Raw genomic sequence first — 13,016 nt, 5'->3', positions numbered from 1 at the left:
CCCCAGGACTGCATGGTGTCTGTCACCTCACGCATCTTCAGTGTCTCGTAGAGACCTCACGGCGTCTGTCTTCGGGTTTGTGCCACATTTAAAAGACCACATTGGTCTGAAGGTGGGGAAGGGACCGAGACAGAATAAAGGAATACACATGACATGAAAGCAGAAAGGGGAGCTGTTTGGGGAGAGGAGGGATGGAGGAGGCTGGGCGGGGAATAAGAACCAAGCAAATGTACACACACGGGAAGGCCATAATGATGGCGGGAGTGTTGCTCAGCAGAGTGTCTAGCATGCTCGGAACCCTGGGTCTGAGTCCCATCTTTGCATAAAATGACACTGTGACACACACCACGGTTCCAGTACTGCAGAAGTAGACAGAGGATCAGCTGTATTCTGGGCTGTGTGATCCCTTGTCTCAAAGGAAAGTAGGGCAGTGAGATGGGCCAGCAGGTGAAGGTGCATGCTGCCAACCTAACAACCTATGCTGTCCTCTGTAATAAGTGAAGTACTCTAGAACCAGGGTTGAGACCGGGTTCCCACAGTGCTGCTTGAGTGTGGGCATCGTGCGGACGGTCTGTGTGAACAGTGGCGTCTCTATGTGAGCTTGCTGCTAGGCCTAAGTCATGGAACATGAAAAGTGACAATCACAGTGTTTGGTTACAACATTCTGTTTCCTTCGGAGATAAATTCCATCTGTTAAAATCACAGAGCAACCGTTCATGCCCACAGATCTTCCCCATAAGAAAAATCAGCACCGCTGCTTTTGATTTCATCATTAATGAATAATGTGGCCACCTGAACTTTATTTAAATTGTAGCTTTGGGGTTTTGTTCGTTTTGAGACAGGGCCTTACCATGTGACTCCGGCTGCCTTTTAACCTCCAGAGATCACCCTGAACTCTGGGATAGTCTGGTGAAAGGCACACAGCACAGCTGAGGTGTGGACACACCTTTAGTCCCAGCACTTGGGAAGCAGAGGCAGAAGGTTCTCTGAGTTACAGGACAGCCAGGACTATAGACCCTGACTCAGTATATCAACATACACACCAACTAAACCGTGTAGAAAAATGCTCTCATAGCTTGCTGAGGGAGACTTAAACCTACAGAAGCCACCATGAAGGTATTCCTGGTTCCATTCTGTCTTGAGGTGCCTCTGCCCCGGCCCTTCCCTCTTCCTGCCCGCCAGTTCTCAGGCACACATCCCTTTCTCCTGGACTGCCTCATCTTGCTCTGTCACTGCAACTCATTTTCCGCAGTGTTTCTTAGACACAGTCAGCTCTCAAAGTGAAATCCACCTCAGGAGCTTCCAGATGTTTTCACAGCACTCAGACATTGATTTACTTTTGCACCGTGTGAACATTTACACTGATGAACACAAATGACAACTAGTAAAAGGCTGACACTTGGTTGTGTCACCGTGGGGGTGGGGGGCTAATCTTGGTTGGTTGAGGTGGTGTGGTGGGTACAAGCATTTTTGGGGGGGGGGGTACAAGCATTTGATAACCTGAGTTCAATCCCCAGGACCCACACGGGAACATAACATGACTTAGTCTTTGTAATACAAGAAGGCACGTTAGAATATTATAATGTCGGTTACACACCAACTCGCATTGCTGTGCAGTAAAGAACTCGGCTTACCCCAGCAGTAAGATGCTTTCCTGCAGTAAGATGGCTTTAGACCGGGTCAACAGGAAAACATTCGGAAGTGCCATACCCAGGCCTCAAGTCCAGAAGCCTGATTCATCTGTCTGCAGCGAGGCCCAGCATCCCTGCTATTACATTTATTCTACTGTAAGACTAAGTGGGTTTTTTTTTTAACCGATTAAGTCAACTTATTAAAACAGTTGACTTAGGCATCTGCAATGGTGACTTCAACCTCCACGCCCGGCTCAATACTGATGGACGTAATCTGTTTATCTCAGAAGGACTGTGCAAATCAATGAGGTGCTTGTGGATTCTCATTTGGAAACGATCCCACGTTTTGGAGCCTTCCCCACAAGGTGTTTTTCTCGTAGTGATACTCAGGGTCTTGGTGGGCATGCGCACCGGCCCCTTCACTTTCAGGTTCTTCTTGGCGCCTCTGATCAGGTCGGCACACACCTTCTCCAACGACTTCACGTTGGCGGCTGGTGAGCGTGATCTGGATGCGGTAGTGGATGGCCACCTTGGGCTCCACGGGCGTCTTCCCGGTGTCTTTGAAAGCCATGGCTGCAGTCCGGGCTTCCAGACCGACTTGTTCCTCGGCGGGGAGCAAACAGTGGTGAGTCAGGACGAGAGCAGGCAGAGAGGAGCTCCACGGCGCACACCACCACGCCTCAAGACTAGTGTTTTAGGGTTTTGCAGCACACAACGCCTGTCTGAGCTCTATCTGCTACCATACAGTTCGTGAGCTTCGGGCAAGGGCCTGGAGGTTAAAACATATAAACACACAGACAGAGAGACACAGACACGGACCTTTAGTCACTGGTAAGAAGCCCTCTATTCAATAGCACCACGGAGGCTTATATACCCAACACAGTCAGATGGGCCAACAGGTGAAAACCTTATCCTCAGATCCTCAAGGCCAAGACAACACGTGCTCATGCTCGTGCTCCTGAAGCAGAGCTGGTAAACAACTTTGACACAGCTTTCAGTAACTCAAATCAGAAGGAAAGTAAAGATCTTTAGCAGGGAAGAGCAGCTGGAGGCCAGGACTTCAAATGCTCCCAACAGGGTTTGCTGTGAAGAAACTCCATGACCAAGAGCAACCATGGGAGGAAAAGGTGTATTTCAGTCACAGTTCCTGTTAACAGTTGGTCAGCAGAAGCAGTGAGAGCAGGAACTTGCAGGACAGGAACCTGGAGGCAGGATCTGATGCAGAGGCCATGGAGGGTGCCGCTTACTGACTTGCCCCTCATGGCTTGCTTCATGGTCCCACCAAGCTTCGTCTGATAGCAGGAGACCCAACATGACCCTTAGAAAGGACTCAAAGCACACAGGAATGTGTTTACTCGCCATCCTGTGCCAGGTGTCTAGCAAGAGAGCCCAGGGCCCTGGTGATCAGGCAGGAGTCGGGCTAGTAAGACAGGCCATTTGCAAAGGAGTTATCGTAATTGCTCTTTTAGGCCAGTGTCTTTGGCTCAGTCATAACCGGACATCAGAATCCATAGGCAGACAAAGCATCAAGCTATTTCACAACCTGGGGAGACAACTCTGGACATCTTGTGGCTCATCATTGTTCCACTGTGACCAAGATGGAAACTGCCTTGCTACACGTCAGTATGGGCTAGAAATACACACTGCTCCCAGACAGGAAAGGAAAGCTTGTCTCTTAAAACTTCCCCTTTCCTGATCTGACATTCTCCCTGCAGCGGGTACGTGGTTGAGTCCCCAGGTCACATTCCAAGCCAAGGGAGCCAGGAAAGGAGGAAGTCCCTGAGGCTGCCTTAACCTGGGGAGTGGCATCAGGTGGCAGTAAAAAGGGGCAAGCGTGGCCTCAAGGTCATAGCAGTCAGAGCCTTTCAGTTAACCCCGTAAGTTGAGAATCTGGTCCATAGGGGGCAGACCTGCACCAAATACCACATTTCCCTTCTTGGCGTTGGTCTCTTGGGAAAACCTCCGTTTTATTTTCTCATCAACTCCACCTGCTGTCGTTAACAATGGCTATTTTTCCCCCCTCTGGGTAAAAAAAACCCCGTTCTAATCCACACAACTTTGTTTTTTAAGGCAAAAAGAATAAGCATCGCTTAGTTGAATCTTGTTAGGGGAGGCTTTGGTGGCACTTTCTGGCCAGATGTACTTGAAGCCAGCCACATTAAAAGAATTTGCCTTCACTTCTCGAATCTGTCCCTGCAGCACTTCTGAGGATCTAAGACTGAGCGGGAGAGAGAAAGTGGTTCCTCAGCTGCCTGAAGCAATGGGAGACCAAGATGATGGCCTTGGCAAAGGAGTGTAGGCTTGTGCTGACAGGCGTTTGAGGCCAGGAAACCGTATCTTCGTGACCTTTGAACATGCGTGTTCAGCACAAACATCCAAGGGTATAGTGATTAGGTTTTATTTTTAAGATTTTATTACTGCAGAAAACAAAAAAAACGATTATCTGATACTCACGTTTTTGTGCGTTAAAAAAAAATGCAGTGTAGAAAAGCAGAAATTCTCCCTCTGCCCCAAAAGACCAGTCCTGTTTACCTGTTATCTACCCCAGGTTTTACAGAAACTGGCACGGACAGGATAGAGGTCCCGCACAGGTCAGAGTCCTCTCCCTCTGTCCATGAGCCTCCATTTGTGTTCTTGCCCTACAGAAGGACTGGATGCCAGGAGCTAAGTCCCTTCAGTCCATCCTCAGGCCCTGTTCTAGTGCATCTTGCCATCTGCCACAATAACAGACGCTAAACTCAAGGCCCTTGCTGAATGTTCTGACTGGCGTCTTGCTTTCCAGACGTAGGAAATGCCTGGACCCAGGAGCCCACACGTGTCCTCCAGCCCAGACATCCACCTGCACCACTCTCAGTCACCCCAGACCAAGTGTGGGTTTCTGCATCCATGCTGCTGGCTCCCCAACAACTGCCACTTAGGTGGGGGCCTAGAAGCTCTCTCCCCAGACACAGCACCAGTCCTCAGTCCTGCCGAAGCCTCCAACTGTGAGAGCACCAAGAAGGAAGCACTGTGTGAGAAGGCAGGAAGGCCATCAGCTGCGCCCCGGCTAACTCATGACCTCTCCATGGGTGTCTTAAGGTGCACACTATATGGCTGGTGACATTTCATCCCTTCTCTCAGTGGGCTTTGCAGAGGAACAATGGCGAGAAGATGACTTGGAAAAGAACACCAGACCTGGAAGTCACAATTAGTCCAGGGCGTGCTTCCAGCTTCTCCATTTCACCCGAGAATCCACAGGCTGTGCCGGGCAGTGGTGGCGCACGCCTTTAATTCCAGCACTCGAGAGGCAGAGACAGATGGATCTCCGTGAGTTCGGGGCCAGCCTGGTCTACAGAGTGAGTTCCAGGACAGCCAAAGCTACACAGAGAAACCCTGTCTTGGAAAAAAAAATAGAAAAACAAAAAAATCCACATGATGTGGGAAGTCCTTCTGTATATGTGTTGCTTTTATTGGTTAATGGATAATGAAGCTGCTTTCAGCCAAGGGCTGAACAGAATATAGCCAGGCTGGAAAAGATATATAGAGAGAAAAGAAGGCAGAGTCAGGGAGAAGTCATGTAGCCGCTGCCAAAGACAGATGCCTCTGCTGGAGCCTGTCGAAACTTTGCGGGTCGGCCACAACCTTGTGGTGATGCACAGATTAACAGAGATGGGTTAGTTTAGGATATAAGAGCTAGCTTGAAATAGGCTTAAGCGGTTTCTCAGGAAATTCGGGATCAACCTACCCCAGGACCCAGCAATACCACTCTTGGGAATATACCCAAGAGATGCCCTATCATATTACAAAAGCATTTGTTCAACTATGTTCATAGCAGCATTATTTGTAATAGCCAGAACCTGGAAACAACCTAGATGTCCTTCAATGGAAGAATGGATGAAGAAAGTATGGAATATATACATATTAGAGTACTACTCAGCGGTAAAAAACAATGACTTCTTGAATTTTGCATGCAAATGGATGGAAATAGAAAACACTATCCTGAGTGAGGTAACCCAGACCCAAAAAGATGAACATGGGAGGTACTCACTCATAATTGGTTTCTAGCCATAAATAAAGGACATTGAGTATATTAAAAAGAAAGAAAGAAAGAAAGAAAGAAAGAAAGAAAGAAAGAAAGAAAGAAAGAAAGAAAGAAAGAGGCTTAAGCTATTGGCCAAACAGTATTGTAAATATCATTTTCTGAGTGATTATTTCAGGGCTAGGCATCTGGGAACAAATGAGCAGTCTCCCCCAACAAAGCCATGTAGCCACCACCAGACAGACACATTGGAACCTTGCCAGTAAGCCACAGCCACGTGACAATATACAGATTAATAGAAATGGGTTAACCAAAGATATAAGAGCTAGCAGCGATATGCTTAAGTGATTGGCCAAGCAATGATTTAAATAATACAGCTTCTGTGTGATTATTTCTAGTCAGAACGGCCAGGAGTGAACGAACAATCTCCCACAACATCCACAGGCCCAGAAGGCTGAAGGAGCATGCGTCCAGACAGTTGGTATATGACATGGTGACATGGTGTGAGATAAAGTGTCTTCTAGGAACAGGCGGGTCTCTGGGCCAGCGTTTCTTTGCTGCTGTAGCCTGGTTTTAAGCCTGCCTAATTCTGTTCCCAGTCAGCTTATCCGGTGACCTACCCAAGGCAGATCCTTCCAGATAATCCCCTAGCCTCAGCACCCCTCTGTCCACCTCTCAACACAGGCAGTCCTGCCTGCCTTTCAGAGACACGCCCCCAGCCACCAGCCCCAGAGAGAAACAGCTGGCACACACCCTCCCCAGCTGTGAAGAGCTGATACTGGTTCTTTCCTTTTCTTACTTTTTCTAGTATAGATATTTAGTGAGTGTGTCCACCTGCGTGTCTGTCTCTGCGTGTGCATGCGTGCAGACATGCCACAACATACATAGAGGTCAGGGGACAGCTTGCCTGCCTCCGTTCTTCCCTTCCACAGTGTGAGCTTGGGGGATCAAACTCGGTCATCAGGCTTGGCAACAGGTACCCTTACCTGCTGAGCCATCTTCCCAGACCCTTACTTCATTTGTGAAGGTCCTATATTGGCGGGGCTCAAAAGTCTCCAGTTCTGTCTCCTCTCTGTTGGGCCCCTTCCTATTGTTAATCCCACCAATCGAGAATAAGAGCACTCCCACAGTTTAAAGCCAAATTTGAAGCAAGCTTTAATTAAATACTAGTCAGGTGGATGGGCTCTGGCCAGATTCAGACCCAGGTTCCAGGGAAAAGACCCAGAATCACAGTTTGCTGCGGTTTAAGAAGGAAAACCTATAATTTGTTGTGTTTCCCATTAGGTCCAATCGGGGGCAAGCATACATGCTGACGTCATTCCAGCCTGTGACCTTCCTACCAGCACAGAGCAGAGATCAAGCACGTCCAGAACAGAGGGGTCAAACAAACTTCTTTAGGGGAGTGAAAACACGTGCCTTGTTATCACCCATAAACAATGGCCTCCAGCAGTTCAGGAACTCTCTGTCCTTGGGCAAGGGGCACACGGATCTCTAAGGCACAGTAATTAAAACTTAAAATGTAACTTTGGCTCTCACACCATCCAAACCCTTTGAAGGTAAAGTTGGTAGCTCTGTGCGTGTGTGTGTGTGTTTTTATAGTTATTCTCTTGTAAAGTAATGAGAGTGAGATTAAGAGTTCAGAACCCTAAGGCAAAGGAATTTCGCTTAGAGAAGTTTAGATCCTCTGAGAATTTCATGAGCCCTGAAGAGCCCTTTTGTGACCACTCTTTCCTGTAGCTGAAGTTCCTTACGCTAGAGAAACTTGGTTCCCACGGGACTCTGCCGCATGATTATCACGCAGAAACAGCCTCCACCCTCTGTCTCGTTTCCAGGTCTAAAAGGAAGGGAGCCTCTCTGAAACCTCTCCATTTCTTTGCTCATTCATTGACCTCACCTATGCTAGGCACCGAACCAGGTCCTCAGCACAGACACAGCCCCGGTACAACACAGGTCAGGCTATGCTGAGATTATTCAATCGCAGCCCCAAGCAGTTCTCTGTTTAACAACTGGCTGGGTCCTGCAGCCAGAATGTCCAAGGCTGGCATGGTGGCTGAGTAGGAATGGCCCCGGAGGGATGGGAAGGATTAGGAGGTGTGGTCTTGTTGGAGGAAGTGTGTCACTGGGGGGTGGGCTTTGAGGTTTCAAAAGCCCACACCAGGCCAGCTTCTCTCTCATCCTGCAGGTCAGAATATCTCACAGCTCTGGTGCCGAGGTGGAGCCATGCTCCCTGCCGTGATGGTGGCGGACTAACCCTCTGCAACTGTAAGCAAGCCCCCACTTCAATGCTTTTTTTGATAAGTGTTGCCTTGATCATGGTGTCTCTTCACAGCAAATGACAGTGACTAAGACACACGGGTTTTGCTTCAGGTACAGCTTCAGAGCTGAAATTACGTCACCAAGAGTCATCTTCTGGTACTGCGCCTCTCGGGCTGCTTGTGGTCACCCAAGCTTACATGGTCACCAGTTTAGACCAGCAGGAGTGGGCCAGTGATTCCACAGCAATCACGTGACCTCACCTTAAGTGACCATATAGATCACCTGCCCATTCCTGAACCAGTCACTGAAGCCCAGAGGGTACCAGCTGGCCTAGCCTGGGTCACATGATCAGGCTGGTCCAGAGGTGAGACGGAGTGGCACCTCAAAACAAAATTACTGTAACCACACAGTGGCTTCCAGGCCACCCCACACATGTAATTAAAAGTGAGATAAAGAACTCAAGCCAAGTGTTGAGGAAGCCTGACCCGAAAACAGACGCCAGAAGTAGTCCCGAGAAAGGAGCAGGCAGGATCAGGGAGCCCGTGAAAGCTCTCTGTAGTCATGGGCAGGGCCTTGAGGGCACCAAAGAGTTAAATCAGGCCTAGAGAGATGGCTTCAGAACACATGCTGCTCCCAGAGAAACCAGGGTTCTGCTCCCAGCTCCCACCCCCGAGAACTTAAACCCTCCTGGAACTCTAGTTCCAGGGACTCTAACACCCTCTTCTGGCCTCCACAGGCCCCTGTATGCATGCAGTGTACACAGACAAGCAGACACGTGTACATACATGTAGTTTTTTTGAAGTTACAATTCAGACACATAGTGCCTCATACCTGGAATACCAGCACTAAGAAACCAGATGCAAGATTGCTAGTTTCAGACCAGCCCGAACTGCCCTGTGGGACCCTCTCTTTTAAAGTAATAATAATAACCCAGAGCCCAGAGGGATGCACGGATGGGATAGGCAGTCTGATGGACAAGAAGCCCCACAATGATGTAGGAGGGTCTTCTATCTATCTGTTGCTTTCATTGGTTAATTAATAAAGAAAACTGCTTGACCTGAGAGGTCAGAACATAGGTAGGTGGGGAAGACAGAACAGAATTGTGGGAGGAAGAAAGCAGAGACAGGCAGACACCATGAATCACCGGCCCAAGATGGACGTAGGTTAGAATCTTCCCGGTAAGCCACGACATCGTGGTAAACACAGATTAATAGAAATGGGTTAATCAAGATGTGAGAGTTAGCCAATATAAGGCTAGAAATAACGAGCCAGGCAGTATTTAAATTAATACAGTTTCTATGTTATTATTTCCGGGGCTAAGCTAGCCTTGTGGGAGCTGGGTGGGACAAAAAGCAGGCCTGCTCACCTCATCACTACACCACAAGATAGATCTGCCTTGATGAATCTCCACACTCCATGCCAAGATCCACCAATAATAGATTTCCTGGTGGACTCAGAGCTTAGACCCACTACTTTAAGTCTGACCAGGACCCCTCCTTATCTGACCCTCATCCCCCACCACCAACCTGTGTGCGCCTTGCTCCACTGGCCCCACAGCCTGAAGCCTCCCAAGTGCTCACCACTCAAGCCGCAGGCACTGAGCAGGCCCACAAGAATGTCGCTGTGAGAGAGAGTTGCAAACAGGTCAGAGCCTAGCTGGGAAACCGAGGCTTGGAGTGGCATTATCCACATGACCTGAATTTAGAAACAATATCCCTCCTCTCGACCCATCTCACGGTATGAATGGAGACCACCGCCTCACACCTGGATGCCCATGTGAGCCTACAGCCAGGACAAGGCCTTTCACGGGGCATGGGGTCAGGAACAAGCAATCATGGATGAAAGCAAAGACCTTCCTGGACCAGGAGAAAGTAGCAGAGAAGACAGGCCTGAGTGGTTCTGGAAGCCACTGGACTCTCACCCAGCTCTTTGGGAAAACCATGGAGCGCGCAGCTCACCGCTCACATCTCCGGAAAGGTGGGGAAGCACGACGGAGTGGGGAAACCATTCACTACACCCGATCTTTTACAGCTGGGTCTCGGAGGACTTTGTCCCTGCATCCTCTCTGCAACTCTGCTCCCTTCCTGACACACTGACACTGCCTAGCTTGTGTGTGTGTCTTCCAATCAACTGTTGCTTTCATTATCATCTGGAAGAGCGTCCCTGAGTAAAACAAAGAGGTTATCAGTGTTCTCTGGTTCCAGGGAGCCTCCACCAACCAGTCTGTTCCAGATCAGCTCCAGACCTCAGGAGTCCCAGGGCCTGCTGGGAGGCAGCTTCCTCTGTTTAGTCAGACGCTGGGTCCAGCTGCAAGGACACATCTGTGCTGCACTGGTAGACCAGCCAGGCTCACGACAATCATCTCTCTTGTGCAAACAGACCAGAAGATAGGGGTAAAGCCTCAGAGGCGCCCCAAAGGAGCTTATGGACAGTCATTGCCATCTGCCCATTTTTGCTCCTCAGCTGAAAAACTAGACTTCCCCAAATCTACTCAGAATCCCAACTGAGAGAGCCATTCCCACCCTTGGTGGCCAAACCTCCACTACAGCTCAGGACCCTGGAGCAGATTCCCCTTTGTTTGGGCTAATTTAGTAAGCCTCGACCTTCTAATTCTTTGCAACAGCCATGTAAAGCCAACCCTGTGGTTTTTGCTCCCGGTAGCTCACAGAGCATGGTGTGGGGGCCACCCCCACCAACAGCAAACCCATATGGGATCCCTGCTCCGGAACTGCTGGGGTCACTCAACCCAGACATGGGTCCCATTCCTTAACATCCCTCTGTCTGTTTTGTTTTCTTCCGAAGTCTGGGCGTAGGGTAGAAATGAAAGAAAGCTCTTAAAAACAGATGTATCATGTGTCTGGTTGACAATTGTTTCTGAAAATCAAGGGACTGACGTGACCCTACTCCCACTGGAACTGAGCAGGAACGGGGACAGACAGAAGACGGTGGCCTCCTCCTCAGTGTGCTTCTTACTGATAAGCCAGTTGGAAGCTACGGCACCTAAGCTCTCTCTCAGTAGCAAAAAGGCCACCAGTTGCCGATAACCTCACAGAAACTGTGCCTGTCACAGCCACCTTCCTCATGAAACATCAGACCGCTAGGTCTTCTTAAAGACAGGACCTGCGTGACTCACCTCCCAGGCCCCATGCAGCCCCTATAGTGTTTCTGAGACAAAAAGTCACCTCTCCTGCACAGCTTCTCCCTGCTGTTGCTTCATCCCAGCGTGCTTGGGTGTGGAGACATTCAGGCAGGAAAAACGCTGCAAGGGGATGGGTGTCCACAGGATTGAGGAGGCAGAGGAGCTGCAAGGGGATGGGGTGTCCACAGAACTGGGGAGGCAGAGGAGCTGCAAGGGGATGGGGTGTCCACAGAGTTGGGGAGGCAGAGGAGCTACAAGGAGATGGGGTGTCCGTGGGATTGAGGAGGCAGAGGAGCTATAAGGAGATGGGGTATCCGTGGGATTGAGGAGGCAGAGGAGCTACAAGGAGATGGGGTGTCCGTGGGATTGGGGAGGCAGAGGAGCTGTTTGGTGCTGTGCCACTCACAGTGAGCTATCTGGGCACCTCTGGAAACTTGTCAGAAATGGAGATTCTGGGGTTCACCATGTCAACCTGCAGGTCACATTCCCTGAGTGATTCAAACAGGAGACAGGAAAGCCTAAGAAACATGGAGTCCATAGAACTCCACGGGTGCTTAGAGCTGAGGAAAAGCCTTCTGGTCATTTCCTCCATCTTCCCACACAGCCGCTGTGAGGAATCAAGGCATCAAGCTGTCCGTTCTTGTGCAGTTAGTTCTGGTGACAGCCCTGGGATGGGTGCCCTTTTTATCCCCACTTTACAGATGTGGACATTAGACTTAAGGAAGCTAAGTGCCTTACCCAACATCAAAAACTAAAGGAGCAAGGATCTCTTCCCAGATTCCTCGACCCCTGTGATAGCTGAGTTGACATCTTGGCCTACTCCAGAATCACCCAGAAAGACAGTCTTTGTGATTGTCTAGATCAGGTTGACTTGTGGCCAAGGGTACTAGGAGTTATCTTGATGGCGCTCACGGATGTGGGAAGCTTGCCCACTGTGGGTGGCTTGCATGCATGTGTGCATGCGTTTCTCACTCTCTTCTCTGTGGCTATAATGTGACCAGCTGTTCTAAGTCTCTGCCGACTTCGTACCCCGCCATGCTGGGCTATAATCTGGAACTGTCAGTTAAAGAACCCTTTCCCCCTCCACTTTGTCAGAATAGTTATTTTATCATACAAAACTAAGACAACCTGTTATGATTTACAGCGTGAGCAGGTCCCTTGATGGGTGAGGAGCACACGAGAGAGACCTTTGCGGAGGGAGAGAAATAGTTTATTGAGAGGAGAGTAGAAGGGAAGGAAGTGAGGGAGAAGAAGGGAGAGAAGCAAAGGCCTGCTTGCCTCTTTGGAAGAGCAGCAGGAAAGAGATCCGGAGTGGGAGGAGCTTGTCTCTTAAAGGGACCTTTCACCTGCATAGGTCTAGGACCCAGGGCCGGCCAGGATACTGCCTGGGTACACCCTGCCAGATGACAGGGCCCAGCTTAATGCCTGAATACTAACACAATGTCCAAACTCATCTACTTAGGACAAGAATTACAGCACCTAAGTTGGGTGTGTTAGTGCTCTCCTGGGTACCAGCACTCAAAAGGCAGGAGGACCATGTGTTCCGGCCAACTTGTGCGACACAGTAAGACTCAAGGGGGGGGGGGAGAGGGAAGAAGGGTAAGTGTTACAGCTCTGAAGGGAATAACATCCTAGCAGCTGGGAGCCACAGAATACCACAAAGTCACACCACACAACAAACCTCACACAAGAGCTTTATTGGTAAAGACACAAGAGGATGGCAAGAAGCAGCAGGGAGCGGAGCAGGAGGCAGGCTTTATATAGGGTTTGGGGGGGGGGGCGCAGAGCTTTCCACGAGGTTTCCAGGGTGGGGATTGGTGAGATTCCAGGCTAACCCAGGGATTGGTGGAATTTTGAGCTCAGAGATTGGTGGGCTTGGGTAGGTTTTTTCAAATTTGGAAGTGGGCTTAGATCTTCTACCCTATAGGAAAGGAGAAAGGAAGGAAAGGAGGGAGGGAGGGAGGGAGGGAGG

At 49.7% G+C, this 13,016-nt stretch overlaps 1 pseudogene; it reads right to left on the bottom strand.

Moving 5' to 3' along the window:
* Positions 1-19: 19 nt before the first annotated feature.
* The window catches only part of LOC126515488 (40S ribosomal protein S20-like), a 23,456-nt pseudogene continuing 10,459 nt past the window's right edge, over positions 20-13,016 (bottom strand).

Source organism: Alexandromys fortis, unplaced genomic scaffold, assembly GCF_014885135.2.
Source record: "Alexandromys fortis isolate MF-2015 unplaced genomic scaffold, M_Fortis_MF-2015_v1.1 scaffold_18, whole genome shotgun sequence".
NCBI classification, from domain to species: Eukaryota; Metazoa; Chordata; class Mammalia; order Rodentia; family Cricetidae; genus Alexandromys; species Alexandromys fortis.
The sequence above is the reverse complement of the archived record's forward strand: the minus strand, read 5'-3'. Positions and strand labels throughout refer to the sequence as shown.